General features: G+C 50.2%; 1 protein-coding gene across 8 annotated transcripts in view; it reads left to right on the plus strand.

The window, feature by feature from the left end:
• Positions 1-17,224, plus strand: part of NAV1 (neuron navigator 1) — a 176,177-nt gene that overhangs the window by 129,962 nt on the left and 28,991 nt on the right. The gene's annotated exons all lie outside the window — the stretch shown is intronic.

Raw genomic sequence — 17,224 nt, forward strand, 5'->3', positions numbered from 1 at the left:
AGGAGGCAGGTGTGGGATGACTCCTGGGCTCCCGTGCAGTGGAAACAGACTGCTTTCTTCCCTGTAGATGCTCCAAGTCCCTGCCATTCTTTTAGCATTAGCGGGGTTGTCGTTTCGATGGGAATCCCCATTGGTAGGCGTGGTAGGTGTTTGTAAATGGAGATGGGACCTGGGCCGTACTTCAGCTGCGTGTGGGGAACCTGAGCTCCCCACCATCCTTATCCTGGCCTCAGACCCCAGCAGGTGCAAGACCTCTCCCTGCGCCCTGTGTCTGAGGAGCTCCGCGTGCCCTGTATGTCCTATGCTGCAGGTGGGAGGGGAGGAAGGAGGAAGCCGTGTTTACTCAAGCACAGCGGGCTCAGGAGCTTTCCTGCTTCCTGAGAAGCTCATTCTGGGAATCAGAAGGGAGCAGCTCATGGAGAAAGCAGCCCTGATCCCCAGAGATTCAGAAAGCCCCTGGGAGAGACTTGCCATGCCAGGGAGGTTGTGCCACCTGCAGGGGTCCCCCAAGGACATCGAGATGCCTGGGTTTTGCACACTTCTGAGACCCACTCTGCATGTGTTTGATGAAGTTGAACCAAGACGCCCTCTAACCCAGAGCAGTACTACCAGTAAAATGATGCTGTCTGAGTCAAACAGTGCTGGTCATGTGATCGGAGCCCGAGGATCTGGACTGAACCCGAATATTATTCCTCACGTCTCATCCCCACCACTGGCCACCACCCAGAGCAAAAGGAAGTATAGGGAGAAGCAGGGGCGGTCAGTGGAGCTGTGATGATGTTTTCAGCCTTGTGAACATTGTTCTTGTCCTCCTCAAAGGGTTCCGGGCATCCACAACAGCGAGCCCTCTTGTCCACTTGTCCTCAGCACACTGGTCACCAGGAGGCCGCTGTCCCAGGTGCCCTGAGCTCCCACTGGTCCAGGAGCTGTTTGTTTTCAAACCTGTTCATACCTGCTGAAATGGTGCCATTTAAGTGTGACATGAATCGTTGAAGTGTGAGTGTAAACGAGAGTTGTTTCTATGGGAGCTGCGTCACTAGAGGCTTTGGGAAGATGCTCTGAGCTGAGGTTCAGGGGGGTTAGAACCTCCAGGAGGACTTGGTGCCCAGACCACCCCACACCACAAGGGTCTTGTCCCACTCTGAAGGTATGGGCGCCGAGTGTCATCCCGCGTGGTAGGTTCAGGTGGGACATGTGGATTTGGAGAAACAGGAGTGCGTTGGGAGAAGTCCCGTTGGTTCTGGGACTTCGACCGGCTCTGAGGTTCACGGGAGCTTTCTGTGTGATTTTCTGTAACAGGGACTCCTGGCCATGTGACAAGTGCTGAGCAGGGTGAGGAAGGGCTTAACCAGGATGGACACCCATTTGTTGGGACGACTGTTGGTGACAGAGGAGGAAATAGCTGAGACCCGACTGTTCATGGTTTTAGCGGGAGGGGGGCTGAGCTTCTGCCTCCCTTTCAACCCATGCAACCATTATTTTTCTCATATTATTCACATTGGGAACATCTGGTAAAAAAGTTGGTAAAAAGGAGTCCTCTTTAAAAAATGCTTGCAGAGGCCTGACCTGTGGTGGCACAGTGGATAAAATGTCAGTCTGGAACACTGAGGTCACTGGTTCGAAACCCTGGGCTTGCCCAGTCAAGGCACATATGGGAGTTGATGCTTCCAGCTCCTCTCCCCTTTCTCTCTCTCTCTCTCCTTTCTCTCTAAAAATGAATGAATAAATAAATCTAAAAAACACTTGCAGAGTACTAAATTAGGTCTTTTCTCTGTCTCTTCCTCCAAATCTACCTGTAGCTGAACTGGGCTCTGCCCGGGAGAGCCTGAGGACATACATAGCTTCAGTACCCAAGTCACATCTTTTATCATTTGTTTAATTTCCTTTGGGGTGATCATTGATGAGTTTCCTATGTACCTGAACCCTGAGTGCTCTCAGCAGAGGAGGACTGGAAGGGTGGAGGGCTGCTGCGTCCCTTCCTCTAAACTGAGCAGGGTTGGGAGCCATCCTGCCTCCAAACAGAAAGGGAGAAAGCGAGCTGTGTGTTTTTGTTCCTGTCTGTTGCCTGAAGGCACCTTCTCCAGAAACAAAACCAGTTTGATTTTGATTAACTTTTTCTTTTTCTTTTTTTTTCATTTCCGTCTTCCTTCTTTTGACTTCTTTTACAAATTATGCCAAAAGCCCCAGACTGATCAGAAAGCTGTGGAACCCAGCCTTCCACTTGGAGTTGCCCAGGGAAAACATGTTAATACCAAAAGTCATTTCCTCGCCAGTCACTTCCTGTGTTCTCAAAACTGTTGTTGTTTTTTTCCCCCCTAAGATATGTATCTTCAGATAATCAATGGGTTTCTCCTTCTCAACCTGGGGTAGTGGGGTGCCAGTGGGGCTCTGGCGAAGGATTGGTGTTGTGCTAAGTACCCTGGGGCCTTAATCCAGCCCTAGTCAGAGCACATTTTTTGACGCTGAAGCAAGGAAACCCACAGAAATCTCATGGTGACTTTGCCACAGACCTGTTCCATGACCTAGGACAGCTATTCCAGCCTCTGTTTCCCCTGCTTTGGTGACGAAGGGAGGCTCCGGCAGCTGAGAGGCACAGAGGACATCATGAGACAGCTGGAGGGCCGGGACTCTTGTCTGAGTGGCACGTGCATCGGTGAGGATTTGCTACTGAAGGCTGAGTGTTGAAAGCAGATAACCACTCACCGCGATGGCTAGATGTTCATGTTTGCAAAGCACTGCAGAGCCTTACCAGGCATTTGCAGGTGAGGGTTTGAGATGGTCAAATCTTTTCAGTTCCCTGTTAATTTTCTTTTTCTTTTTCCCTTCTGTGCATCCTTCCTCCTTCAATGGCCATCATGTCATGCCTGGGGCGTGGAGTGGCTTTTATCCCGGAACACCTGCATGCTGTTTGTTTCTCTGCAGTGAGATCTTAGCTTCAGCTGCTTCACTGGTTTAGAGCTAAGATCCCTTTCTTCCTTCTCGCTCTTTCTGTTCGGGGGCTCTGCAGTAGGTGGGAGAGGCGCTTGCTTTCACACAGCCGAGTGGGGTTTTCTGGTGCCGACCTTTGACCCCACACACAAAGCAGTATTCAGTGGTCCTGCTCTGCAAAGCGAAAACCTTCAGGGCCCTCCACAAAGATTGCTCAGCATGGGTCAGAAGTGCGTGAACCATGAACCAAGGGGCTTAAGATAAGAAGGCAGTTCATTTTGAGATAACGCTGAAGGCAAGAGGTCCATGAAATGTACAATATCCATCAAGACCCGATCACTGATCCGCCCCCACCTCCATCCTATGGCTCCCCCTGGGGTAGAGGTGGCAACTCAGCCTTCCTTAAGACCAAGATTAAAGAGACCAGTAAGCTTTCTGTTCAGTGGGATTGCTTCATGCTCTCTGTCTCTTCCTCTAAATCTATGTGTAGCTGAACGGGACTCTCCCGAGAGAGACTGAGGACATACATAGCTCTAGTGCCCAAGTCACATCTTTTATCATTTGTTGGGCCGGCCTGCCCCGGACTCCAGCGCACAATGGCTGAAAGGGGAGTGGAGCATCTTCGCAGGAGAGGGAGCTCTTTGGAATGCACGAAGCTGGCGAGTCTCTTCCTAGGTCTTCTGGAATCCTTAGCAACAATTTTTATTCTAAGGGCTCCCAGGATGTCGGCATCGACGGGCCAGTTGGCAAGAAAGGAAACATCACAGATTGCACGTAGACCCAGTCACCACCTTAGACCAAGTGCCGAGAAGGTGACGGCTGCTGCTGCTGCTGCCTGATTTTTGTTGTTTTTCCCCCCTCTTGCTCTCTAGAAATGTTAGGAAAGACTTTGCCTTGGGAACAAGCCTCGGGTGTATAATTGCACGGTTGGCAGGGAGGGAGACAGAAAGGCGAGGTCGGGAAGAGTCGCGGCTTGGTTTTCCGAGGACTGCCTTTCCAGCACCCGCCTGCCAGCTGCATGTGGACACCCAGATTTCCGCAGCGTGAGGGAACGTCCCTTCCTGCACCAGCCTCACAGCGTGGTGACTTGCGAATTCTTCCCCGGTGAAGCCTTTATTTTTGGAGACCGCTGTAATTGACATGTTGGGACCTATTATTAACTGCTAGTTTTGTGATGTGATTGGAAATCTTTACATTAGGAAAGAATGTATGGGTTGCTTTGGTAGTGGTGGGGGGATGGGGAAATGCAAATAGAAGGTTACTTTGTACAGTATCTCAGATCAGTCTGGGATCAGAGATTGGACCCGAAACCCTCATCCACCTCCACTTCATTCTCTTGGTCACCCCTAACTATCTTCCTAAGTGAAAGGCATTTACGTCTCTAAGAAGTGGCCTCTGCAAAGGAACAGGATAATAATGTAAATACTTTTTAAATTGTCTGTGGGAGCCACGGTGGTATGCACCAGCACTGAATCCATCCTAGAGGACCAGATGGACAGGCCCCTGCAGGGACGACAGAGCATATTCCGTACCTGGAAAGCAGACAAGTGATGCTCTGTTGTAACTGGGCCAATGGAGAAACCCCCTGTGGCATCGATCCCACCCCCTACATGGATGACAGCAAATATGGTGACTTGTGCTTGACCGCTGTCTGGGGTTGGAGAGGGGTTAAAGTGGGTGTGAGAATGTACCTTCCAAATGTCCCTGTTAAGTCAGAGAGACCGGGCTAATGTTTTCCTCCATGGAGCTTCTCCGAGGGTTCCTTCTGAGTGACAGTGCGCAGCTTCAATGCTGCGTGTTCTGTGTTGGCCAGGGTGTTTCCCACACAAGTGACAAGGTGACACCTCTCATTACGAGAGCGCAAACAGTGGGTGAGCGCCCCCATTCACCTACTTACTCCCCTGGGAGTTCTGTCCCCGGCCGCTAGGACCACAAAGCATATTCTTGCACAAGGTAAGAGAGGTTGGATGGAAGTATCTGGTGACCACATGCCATGATAGGCCAAGGTTACAGGCCGGGCAGAGGTAGGGGAAGAGGTCTAATCGCTGAGACAGTCAAAGGAGAACATTTTTGAGATGTGACCAACACGGTTAACTGCAAATGACAGGCTGCAAACAGAGGGCTGAAAGGCCCCCATTGAACTCAGCCATCTACAGACCCCTGGCCGGACATTTCTGCATCGGCTGCTTTTATGATTGATCAGCATATGATTCTCTCTTGGCCCCAAAACCTTCCTTTTGTGGTCATAATAACAGGCAAGCAGTCCATGCGGCAAGACTATTACCCCGACCCTACAACACCTCTGGGTCCTCTCATCCCAGGGCATCGTGTTCTCTTACCAGCAAGAGGAAGGAAAGCAGTTCTGCTCACCTCCTGCGTGCTCACCAGCAAGTGTCTGCTGTCATTCTCGTTCTCAGCATCTGAAAAAGCAGCTCCTTCTGGTCGGTCAAGTCTCTGTTGTCTGATCTCGGAATGGAGGCCACACAACATTATGGCTCACACCACACCCCACCTGTCTCATGCTGTCATCAAACGGTCTTCCCCCGAATCAGACGACCTGCCCTACCCCACACCATGAGTCTTTCTTATGATTGCGACTCTCCTTGGGCTGAGCGCTGGCTGCCACTGCCTGTTTGTCCAACAGCATGGAGGCTGTTGGTTGTGTTTTGCCTGGCGGGTGTGAGTCCAGTTCATGGTGAGTCAGAGCCCCGCCATCCTGCTGACTTGGGGAACAGCAGCTTCCCAGCAGCTGTCCCTGACTTTGAATGGCTGCTTTGCTGCAGATTAGCACATGCTCCATTCTACTGAGCGCCCTGGACTTCCCTACCTTCTCACCACCGTTCCCTCAGAAACAGTAATGATTGATGAGCCTCTCTGGTGACACATGGCCTCCTTCAGCACCTTGAGTTCTGACTCTTCATGTCCTCCTACCCCTGCGGCCACGGCCTTCATGGAGGGTTGACATTTTAGTCAATAAGTTCCAAGAAGATGGGACAGAACGGGGGAGTTGCAGAAGTTATGGGAACGAGGAAGTCAACCTGAAGTCACTGGGTCAGAACTTCAAGGTGATCTAAGAAGGCTGTGTGAATAGCTTCTCTAATCTGAAGAACAGCTCCATCTTTTATTTGGGAATCTCCAACGAACCTGGGGTATTTGTCCTCTTTTATCTGCAGGGAAGGAACAGCTATGTTCATGTGACACTGCCCGCATGTGCCTTGTGTTAAGAGTAACCTTCCTCAAAAAAAAAAAAAAAAAAAAAGAGTAACCTTCCTCAAAGGTTGTCTTCAGAATTCCTCCCTGGGGATCCCCAGAGGGTGTGGCTTCCCTGCAGAGCTATAGCGTTCCCTGATGGTTTCTGTTCTCCGTGTGGTTTTTGAAATGGGACACCGGCTGAGTGGTCATAGTGAATCCATGAACTCCTTTAAGGGAACCAAGTGTTATACAGTCACATGCCTTGCTTCTGCTCTGAGTTCGTCCTTTAAGGTGCTCAAGGCTGTGGATCTAAAGAGGCCCTTGGCTTTGCAGTTCGACTTGACAATTTGCAAGGAGGCAGACATATGGAGGTGGAGGCCAGTGCTTTCTGGGTTTTAGGATTTGGGTTTGTGGTTGCTTCCGTCTCGCCTGCTTCCCTAATGGTCCACACTCTCTTTGTCCTGGGCAGACTCGACATGGATGGCATTAGGGTAATTACAGGCAGAAAACTCGGGATGGGGGGGTGAGTTCGCCCTCCATGTGGAGTCAGGCTTTTTTTGACTGAACAAGGAAGCTCAGTGAGTAAGAAAGAAGAGAGGGTCTCCCCGGTTTATGTGGAAACAGTAAAAAAAATGGGAAAGTGGATATTTTTGAGGAGTGAAAAGGATAGCAGTGGTTATGGAAGGCCAAAGGTTCTGCTCCAAGAAGAGTAGAGGCGACAGGAGGCAAGGAAAGGGGGCTGCCGTGTTCAGGGGGCTGTAGGGCCTCCCATCTCATCTGCGGCGGGAAGCCGCTCTTGGGGAAAGAAGCTCACAGGCGGAAGGTGTTTATTGCCAGCTCAGGGTTCCACACTGGCGGTGGTCTGGGCCAATGGTTGGGAGCCGCCGGAGGCTGCTCAGAGCCAACTCGGGTCTCAACCTTAGGAGCCTGGATCCAGGACCTGACATCCCCTTTACACCTCCTTTGGTACCCGCTCGGAGCTGACGGGGCACCCCGAGACCTGAAGGGGAAGTGCAGCGTGTTAACCCCAAGGACTTTTTCTCTGTGGCCGTAACTGTAGCAGAAACACAGGCAGGACATGTGCACCTGGAGTGACTCCTTCCAACCTCCTGCCCCTGACGCGCGATGGGACTCAGCCCTGCTCCAGCCAGCGAAACCACAGGTGTGTCCGAGTTCCACTCACGGGGAGGCTGTTCCCGCTGCCAGCAGAGGGTGGCAGTGGGTTCCAGCCACTCTGGTGATTCTTTTTCCTTTTCCTCCCTGCTCCCCCCCCCCTTTTTTTGTCCGGAGCCCAAACTGAATCAGGGGCGTTGCCAGGAGGAAAACCTTGTTTTGACTTGCGAGCTGGACGGATTAGATCAGAAAGGAATCGAAGTGCAGAGGTCCTTCTAAGTCCGCAGTTGCATTTGGGTCCAGGACTTGTCAATGGAGAGATTATTTATTTCTTTTTGTTTTTGTTTGGTCTAGGCCAGCGGTCGGCACACATTGGCTGGCCCACAAAGCTGAGAACGATTTTCAGATTTCTAAGTGATTGGAGGGAGGGGGGATCAAAAGAAGTATTTGGTGACACGTGCACATACACTTGTCTGGACATGGCTGCATCCGTTCATCTGGGTCCTGTCCATACCAATCTCACCCTGCCCAGTGGGCAGGGAGTTGCATCCCAGACCGCAGACCCCTCAGAGCCCGAAGTGTTTACCATCCAGTGCTTTATGGAAAAGGATGGCCAAGCCCTGCTCGAGGCATTGACCCTGAACCTTTCCTAGCTTTCCAAATAGTGTCCATTGTCCTCCTTCCTTGCTGGTTTAAAGGACGTGCAGAAAGGCAAACATTTTGGAGTTGGGCAATGGCCTATGAAGGAAAGTGCCTCAAGGAGAACACGGGTGAGCAGCAGGGAGGAAGCAGGAAGCGTTTCATAAAATTTGAAATCAAACACCAGGGTCCCTTTCCAACAATCTGCAAAAGGGCGTCCGGCCCGTCTGTGCCAGTTCCCAGCCGTTGCTCGACCCTGCAGCCCTTTGCCGATAAAAACAGGGCAGCTCCCACGGAGATCGCTTTTATTAATTGACAACTTCATTTTGTGACTTTCTGGTATTTGTCAAAGCTGCTTTCATTGTCCGAGTTAAGCATCAAAATTATTCCCCCCGATGTACAACTTTCTAAACGTTTGGTTCCCAGGTGCTGAGTGAACCTAGGACGAAAGACCTCACTCGGCTCCAGTAAGGAGGACCCTGGAGGGGGCGTTATGCACTCGGCACTGCAGGGCCTGCTCCTGAGGGGCTGCCTCTCACCCTCTGAAGGTGGATGTGATGGTACCCCCTAAGCATGGTCCCCGTTTCTGGGGAGAGGTGCCCAACCCCCCCCCCTTTTCTCTGTGGAGGATTTGAATTCCCTGGTTGGGAAGCATCCCTGCCCCTGTGAGAAGCGGGAGGGGAAGGCTTGGGGCGGGCAGCAAGGGATCTCTGAAACCAGAGAGAAGGCAAACAAGCCGTGGCTGCCGAGTCAGCATTCCTCACCCACAGTTGGTCCTAATTAGGAGACGCTGGTCTCCGCTCAGCACTCGCTGCGCCTTCTCTGCTCCATCCCACCAGCCACAGCTCAGAAACAGCCCCTTATACCTTCCCTGCATCCTCACCTCTCTGCCTGTGCCCACCACCCTGCAAATTACCCTTTCCAGCGTGATGATCCCAGTAAAACATGTTGATATCGCTGGTCCATTAGTATCCATTGCGTTCCACCAAGTGCTCCCCAGGCTATGTGCAGGGCTGAATGACCATCCATGTGTCATGTCATTAGAGGAGGATGCAGAGCCTGATTGCATCGCTCAGAGCTGGGTGTCCCCCGGGTCGTCCTGCTGCCCAGTCAGAGCCACACCCATTGTACCTTCCACCGCTTGGCTCCAGACATGTCCGGTTCTTAGCTTCCTCTGAGCCTCACTCACCAGAGGCATCGGGGGACTTTACATCAGCTCTGATAACCTATGGTTTTGTGATCAAAACATCACCTTAGTCAATCTCTCCATTAAAAACCAGCCCAAGCCTGACCAGGCAGTGGTACAGTAGATAGAGCATTAGACTAGGATGCTGAGGAACCAGGTTTAAAACCCTGAGGTCGCCGGCTTGAGTGTGGGATCATAGACATGACCCCATGGTTACTGGCTTGAGCCCAAGGTTACTGGCTTAAGCAAGGGGTCACTGGCTCAGCTGGATCCCCCTGGTCAAGGCACATATAAGAAAGCAATCAATGAACCACTAAGGTGCCGCAACTATGAGTTGATGCTTCTCATCTTTCTTTCTTCTTGTCTGTTCCTCTCTTGTGAGTGTGCACGCTAAAAAAAAAAGAAAAGAAAAAACCAGCCTGAATCATGGAGGTCAATGTCCAAGGTAGCCGAGAGTGGGGGTGTCGATTCGATGTGTAAATAACAAATAAGTTAATTTTCTTCACTTCATGGTTATAGCCGTCCGACTGGGCTGCGGTAACAAAATACCAAAGGTGGTGTGGCTTAAACAACAGCAAGTAATCTTTCTCACAGTTCTGGAGAAGTCCAAGGCCAAGGTTGGTTTCTCTTGGCTGGGAGACAGCTGCCTTCCCTCTGTGTCCTCACATGGCCTTTGCCCTGCCCTCCAATGTCTCTCTCTCCTTACAAGGACACCAATCAGGACAGATTAGGGCCCCACCCTTATGACCTCATTTGAACTTAATTACTCCCCAAATATAGTCATTGGGGGGTTCGACCTAAGGATTTGGGAGGACACAATTCAGCTAACATCAGTGGTCTGAAGTTTAAGAGACTCAACCTCAGGGCAAAGATTAAATGCTAGAACCAAGAAGGCAAGCAGAGCAAGATGATACTTGTTCAGCATTTTCTTCTGGGTCATAGACATTTAAGAGGCTGAAAGCATAGGGGACCAGCAGCTTGCACATTGCACAGAATTTTGTATAAAACTTGAAGGTCATCCAGTCTCCAACCAGCTGAGCTCTGCAAGCTGGCAGGCTGGTTCTCCCTGGGAACGTGCTCTCATGACTGGTGAACTGGTGTCTGCACAGATTCAGGCATCAGGATTGAAACCAGCACTTTTAGAAATTTATTTTGACTGAGTGGGGTGCTGCCTAGGGACCCTCCTGCCCCCACTATAAAAACGTAGGCCTTGTGGGAGAGCAATAGTGGTTAGAACTTCAGCAAGGAAGAGGTGCAGTGTGGACTGAAACGGGGACCCAGCAGACAGAAGTGTTCCCATGTTTTCGTTGCATCGAGCATCATCCGAAATAACAGTCCTTTCTCCTGGGTCCATTAGTGCAGCATTTCATATTCCTGGGGGTATAGCGGCTGTGTGTTTGTTGACACCCCTTTCTCGTGCCACAGAGAACTTGGACAGTCAGGGCAGAAACTATATTGCCCCTTTAAAGGGCAAAGGCAACAGTGGCGATCTGATTTTAGAACTCTACAGAATGATTGAGGTACAATTAACTGGGTATTGGGGTCCGGTGTTCTTGGCTTTTACTTCAGCTGGGTTTGATCTCCAGGAAATAGTTTCAGATTTTTGTGGTATTGATCTGTTTGATCTTCCCAGTGGGGTCTGAGTAAGAATTCATCACCCAGGTTTTGCAAATGATATCTTAAACTGTTCAGCTCCAGCCCTGGCCAGGTGGCTCAGTTTGTTAGCATTGTCCTGATAATGCCAATGTTGCAGGTTTGATCCCTGTTTGGGGCACCATACAAGAATCAGTCAATGAATGCATAAATAGTGGAACAACAAATCGATGTTTCTCTCTCTTTCTCTTTCTTCCTCTCTCTATAATCAATTTTTTAAAAATTGGCTCTGAAATTGTGGTGACTATTTTCTCCGGCTTTTTGACTGTATCAGTAAGTGCCATGTGACCAGTCTGTAAGGATTAAATCTGAAATTAGGGGTCCCCGGTCTGTGGTCACTTACAATTTAACCTCAGCGTTTGAGAGCAGAACAAAATTAATGCAGGTGGTTCTGCAATTTCAACTGGAGTTTAGAGAGTGTCTTTAGTGAGTTACTGAAGCGTTCATTTTCTCATGGTCGGGGATGGGGGAGGTTAGAAGCCCACCGCCAGATAGATATCCATGACGCTGAATGCCTTTTCCTGATTGTCAACATCCTCCAATTTTGTCTCAGACTCCACTTATACAGTCCCTTCTTCTGGGTGACTTTTGCCCTCAGTGAAGACCTGGCAAACTCTCAGCTCCCACAGTCTGCCCTGGCGTCTTCTCCACGCTACCCCCTCCCCTTCCTCTGAGCCTCGCATGCTGTGCCGTTCATGCGTTCCTCCCTTGCCCAGCTTTGTGGGCCAGATCTGGTGAGCTTGCTGCAGTCGCTGCCAAGCCACAGCGGTGGAATGAAGCCGACGCTGTCTCCCCCGGCTCCCGGCTCCCACTCAGAGCACTCTGAGGCCACATGGAGTGTGAGAGGTGACAGACACTGAGGACGCTTGTTCCACGTGGCCTAGGTTCACTTTCAGAACGGAGCCTCACAAAATTGCCCAGTTTCACCCTGACTCCTCCATTGCCTTATTTATTTACTTAGGTTTTTTGGGGGTTTTTTTGTATTTTTCTGAAGCTGGAAATGGGGAGAGACAGTCAGACAGACTCCCACATGCGCCCGACCGGGATCCACCCGGCACGCCCACCAGGGGCAACGCTCTGCCCATCAGGGGGCGATGCTCTGCCCCTCCGGGGCGTCGCTCTGCCACGACCAGAGCCACTCTAGCGCCCGGAGCAGAGGCCAAGGAGCCATCCCCAGCGCCCGGGCCATCCCCGCTCCAATGGAGCCTTGGCTGCGGGAGGGGAAGAGAGAGACAGAGAGGAAGGAGGGGGTGGGGTGGAGAAGCAAATGGGCGCTTCTCCTATGTGCCCTGGCCGGGAATCGAACCCGGGTCCCCCGCACTCCAGACCGACGCTCTACCGCTGAGCCAACCAGCCAGGGCCTATTTACTTAGGTTTTAATCACTTATGCCCTCTAACCTCCTGAATGCTCTCTGAGGATTATGGCTAGTCATTAGTAACTCACTGGATGGACCCAACCACCATATAGCACGTTTGCTGCCGTCGAGAGAAAGATAAGCTGACGTTTAACTGCAAACCGTAGCCCTTTCAGGTCATGGGTCCACTGACTACTGTGGCAGCTTGTGAACTCTGGCTCTTCAAAGCGAACCCTTCATTGACCAAAAGTTTCCTGTTTAGGACAGTGCTTTCTAATAGAAACATGATGAAAGAGACATGTTCATTTTATTTTTTTTTATTTTTTTATTTTTTTGTATTTTTCGAAAGCTGGAAATGGGGAGAGACAGTCAGATAGATTCCCGCATGCGCCCAACTGGGATCCACCTGGCACGCCCACCAGGGGGCGACGCTCTGCCCACCAGGGGGCGATGCTCTGCCCCTCCCGGGCGTCCCTCTGTTATGACCAGAGCCACTCTAGCAGAGGCCAAGGAGCCATCCCCAGCGCCCGGGCCATCTTTGCTCCAATGGAGCCTCGGCTGTGGGAGGGGAAGAGAGAGACAGAGAAGAAGGAGAGGGAGAAGGGTGGAGAAGCAGATGGGTGCTTCTCCTGTGTGCCCTGGCCGGGAATCGAACCCGGGACTTCTGCACGCCAGGCGGACGCTCTACCACTGAACCAAATGGCCAGGGCGAGACATGTTCATTTTAAATTTTCTGGTCGACCCTTTTAAAAAGTAAGACAGGTAAAGTTAATTGTAATGTTGCATGGCTATGTAATATAAAATTGTTAAGATAGATGACATTCCTTTTTTCATGCTAAGTCTCTGAATTAGCAACTATTTCAGGAGAGCATGAGGTTACCTGGACGGCGCTCTTGTCCATTAAGTGGTAAACAGTGAGAGAAATTTGGTTACTGATTCACCAGACATGTATGCTCTGGACAGGAGACAGACTCCATGTCCGAGTCTGACTTCGGAGACCCACGCTGTGCTAGGGAAGCAGCAGGAGTTTTTCCTGTGTGGTCACAACTGGTCCACCCTTCCCACTGCTTGCCCACACCCTTGGCCGTTTGTGTCTGTGGACCAGCTGGACCTGAACTGTGGGGAGTGGACCATGTGAGAGAAGTCTGGGAGGGTGGCCAGTCCTGGCCAAGAGCTACAATAGCATTGGTGCCTTTCCCAGAGGGGAGGGGAGCTCCCTGCCCTGTGTCTCACTGCGTGTCTGCACAGCAGGACACAAACAGAACAGTGTTCTGTTGAGACGGCCTCCTCACGGCCCTGTCTTCACCCTGCAGAGGAGACGAGTGCCCCAGTATGTCACCCAGACAGTGGCATTCATGCTAGAAAGTGGGGAAAAACACAGGAGGAATACTTGCCCTTCTCACAGCCCCAGGTATAGGTTTAAGTAACTAGCACTGAAGGCTAATTTATTGAAAAGAAAGATACAGTGTTACAATACATTGTCATTCCACCTTAACAATAAGGAAAGCTAGATGGAAACAAACTTAGAAAATAAAACCCAGGGTGTCAAAGGATACAAAGTTTCTAATTGAACTCAATGTCAGGAAGGAGTGAGCCCTTCCTAAGAGAAGGAGGAGAAAATAGCTGAACCCCACGCAAACTTTAGAAGGCGCAAACTTTGGAAGGCTGTGTATGGTCTGGCTCTAGGAGCCCCAGTCACAGAGCTAATATGCACCCACTGCCCCTAGTTTCCCATGAGGTCTTCACTGAGTACACACGGTGGCAGTACACTGACACAAAAAGTAGGGCAGACAGCCAAGCAAGACACCTGTCTCCTATAGGGTGCATAAGACAGAGACAGCTCAGGGTGGGCAGCAGGGTTGAGGAAGACCCTTCCCAACACAAGGCCTGTTATCAAGTGCACAGATGCACCCACCAAAAGCAACAGAGGCACCACAGCCATGAGCACAGGGAGAGTCCTGCAGTCTCCCTGTGGTCAGATCCCAAGCCCCATAGGAAAGATGGTCTTGATCCTGCTCTGAGACCAGTGGTGAACTAACCTCAACCAAAGCAACAACAAGCCCAGTAGAGCTCGGCTGCGGCTCAGACTCGGCTCTTAGTTCTGGCCTCCCAACCTAGCAAGGGGCAGGTCCTCTTCTACATCAACAGGCTGCCATTCTTGGACTCACGACATCTGGTATGTAATATGAACAGTTACAAGAGTCACAAAGATGCAGGAATATCCAACTGAGAGAGAAAATAGTCAATAGAAGCAGATGTACAGGTGACTCAGAGGTTGGGACTGCTAGACAAGGACTGAAAACCTTTTTTATGAATATTTTTTAGAGATCTAGTAGAAATAGTGGACTATATATTTTTTCTTTAAACTTTCCGTTGATTTGAGAGGGAGAAGCAACAACTTGTTGTTCCACTTAGTTCCATTTAGTTGTGCATTCACTGGTTGCTTCTTATATGTGCCCTGACTGAGGATCAAACCCACAACTTCACTGCACCAGGACAAAGCTCTGTCCCCTGAACCACCTGGCCAGGGCTACATTCTTGAATAAATTGGGAATTTTTGCAGAAAACTGGAATTTCTAAAAAAAAGTGGGGGGTTGCAAACATATGCCTCCAAACAAATGAGTGAGTGAGCATCTCAGGAGAACAGATTCCATCTGTGGAAGAAAGACCGGCACACTATTGTTTTTAAAGTACCCTTGGAAATTAAAAATGTGATAGCAGAAGTAAAAACCTTAAAGCAGGCATGATAAGATAAAATTAAGGCCGCTGCCTTAAAAAGTGTATGTGGGCAGGTGCATATTGCTGGCAAATAACAAAGAAAATCAGACACAGTATCAGCCAAAAAATCTATTATCTGAACAACAGACTCTCTAGAAGAGAGAACTGAGAAATGGAGAAGAGAAAATCATCAAAGGAATAATTAGAGAAAACTTCTTGAAACTCAAGAATACCAGCTTCTAGATTAAAGGGGCCTGTAAGATGTCCACTGCAATGGACAGAAATCAGTTCGCACGAGATCAGCCTCGTCGTCCATGATGCTTCAGAACACCAGGAAGACGCTCAGAGCTCCCAGAGAGGGAGCAAATGGCTCACATACCCAGGATGAGGGGTCAGAGCAGCAGCACTGGAGGCCAGCGGTGGAGCAACAACAGGTCTGCGCCCTGGGAGGAGCTTGTTGTCAGCTTGGGACGCGGTGCCTCACCTAGGTCTCGTGTGTTCAGATGCGTCACATCTTACGAAATTTGCTTCTCCAGAGCCCTTTTCCAGAAACCCGCCGGCAGAGGGGCGTCACTAAAACAAGGGAGTAGCCTGACTAAGCGGTGGCGCAGTGAATAGAGCGTTGGACTAGGATGCTGAGGACCTAGGTTCGAGACCCTGAGGTCGCCAGCTTGAGCACGGGGTCATCTGATTTGAGCAAAAAAAAGCTCACCAGCTTGGACCCAAGGTTGCTGGCTCAAGCAAGGGGTCACTCAGTCTGCTGAAGGCCCGTGATCAAGGCACATATGAGAAAGCAATCAATGAACAACTAACGTGTCACAGTGCGCAACGAAAAACTAATGATTGATGCTTCTCATCTCTCTCCATTCCTGTCTGTCCCCGTCTATCCCAGGGGAAAGGGGATGATAGGAGGGGATCAGAAAAGGGAAAGAGATGGGTGAAATTATACACACATAGCACAACATTATAGAGAGCAGAAAAGCTAATCCTGGAGGGAAAGGGGGAGGGCGTTGCGGGAGGGGGAAAGGGGGATGTTGTGGGGAACACAGGGGAGGGGGGATGCATTCAGGGGGACACTAGAATCTATGTAAACACAATAAATTAAAATTTTTTTAAAAAAAATAGTTCTTTCTGCTCGAAGACCTTGATTACCAAAATTGATCTCAGATGGAAAGTTCAGTGCCCAGGCTTCCTCTGTCTCTGACCCGACTTGCTGTGAACGCTTGGCTGTGCTGGAGATTCCCATCTTAACTCAGAAGAGCTGACAGGATCATAAAAACTGGAGCCGATCTTTCCTTCTCAGGACTCTTTCTCTCTAAGGTGGGGGGTGTGTGATGTCTTAGGCCAGGACATGTGTGATTGACTATGTAGTGAGTCTGGGGGGTGATAAAGAGGTTGACTGTTATTCCACCATGGCTTTGTTTCAGAGTAATGACCTTGGAACCACTCTGTGACAGGTTCAAATCCCCGTGCTTGCTCTGTTCTTCCTCGGTGTGTTTGGATTAATCAATGCAGAGCTGATGAAGCCAAATGTGCGAACCGCCCCCCTCCCTATTCCCGGCACAGAAGGGAGAAGGAGTCCAGCTGAGGCCTGGGCCAAGCCCTGAGAAGACTTGCTCATCTGGCTTTCTGTTCCACGATACAGAACTCAAATAAAAAAGGAAAACATCTTCCCAGTCGTAGCAAATTCACAAACACATCTCCTCTCATCCTCACACCCATGCAATGCCGGCGGACAGATGTGCTGTGAACACAGGCACAAGACTCAGACTTGAACTCCTACAGACACAAACACACTGGGTACAGAGGTCTTTGCTGAAGTTCCATGCATACTCAGTGTTAGGCTCTAAAACCTGAGCAAAGCCTGAAGACCATTTTTGAATCCAACAGAAAGTAATAGACATAGGGAAAGTCACAGGAAAATGGGACCTTTGGAGACAGGTTGTAGGAGGCAGAACGTGAGCTTAGAAAATAACACGTGATCAGAGAGAAACTTGTGGGACCTATCTGCCAAGCTCCGTTGGTTAGAGCATCATCCTGGTATGGAAAGGTGGTGGGTTTGATCCCCGGTCAGGGCACATACGTACAGGAATGATCAATGTTTTTGTCTCTCTCTCCCTCCCTCTCTCTCTAAAATCGATATATAAAAATTCTAAAAAAAAATAAAAATTAAAAAAAGAAACTCATGAGTAGCAAACGGGGTTAAAGCAAGAGGATGCTGGCATAAATGGTAGAGGCGGCTCAGTTCAGATGTTCGGGATAAACTTTCTGAATGTGAAACCTTCTGCTGTGTACAAAGATGATGACCAGGAGATTGTGCAGTGTGCAGGCGACCTGGAGGGGAGGCTGGACCAAGGGTTCCTTATGTGAAGACGGGGATACAGGTGTTTAACAACGGTCTGTCCTGGATGCCACCCCTCTGACATTCCAAGCAAGTGAC

The sequence above is a fragment of the Saccopteryx bilineata genome, chromosome 1, assembly GCF_036850765.1.
Source record: "Saccopteryx bilineata isolate mSacBil1 chromosome 1, mSacBil1_pri_phased_curated, whole genome shotgun sequence".
Taxonomy (NCBI): Eukaryota; Metazoa; Chordata; class Mammalia; order Chiroptera; family Emballonuridae; genus Saccopteryx; species Saccopteryx bilineata.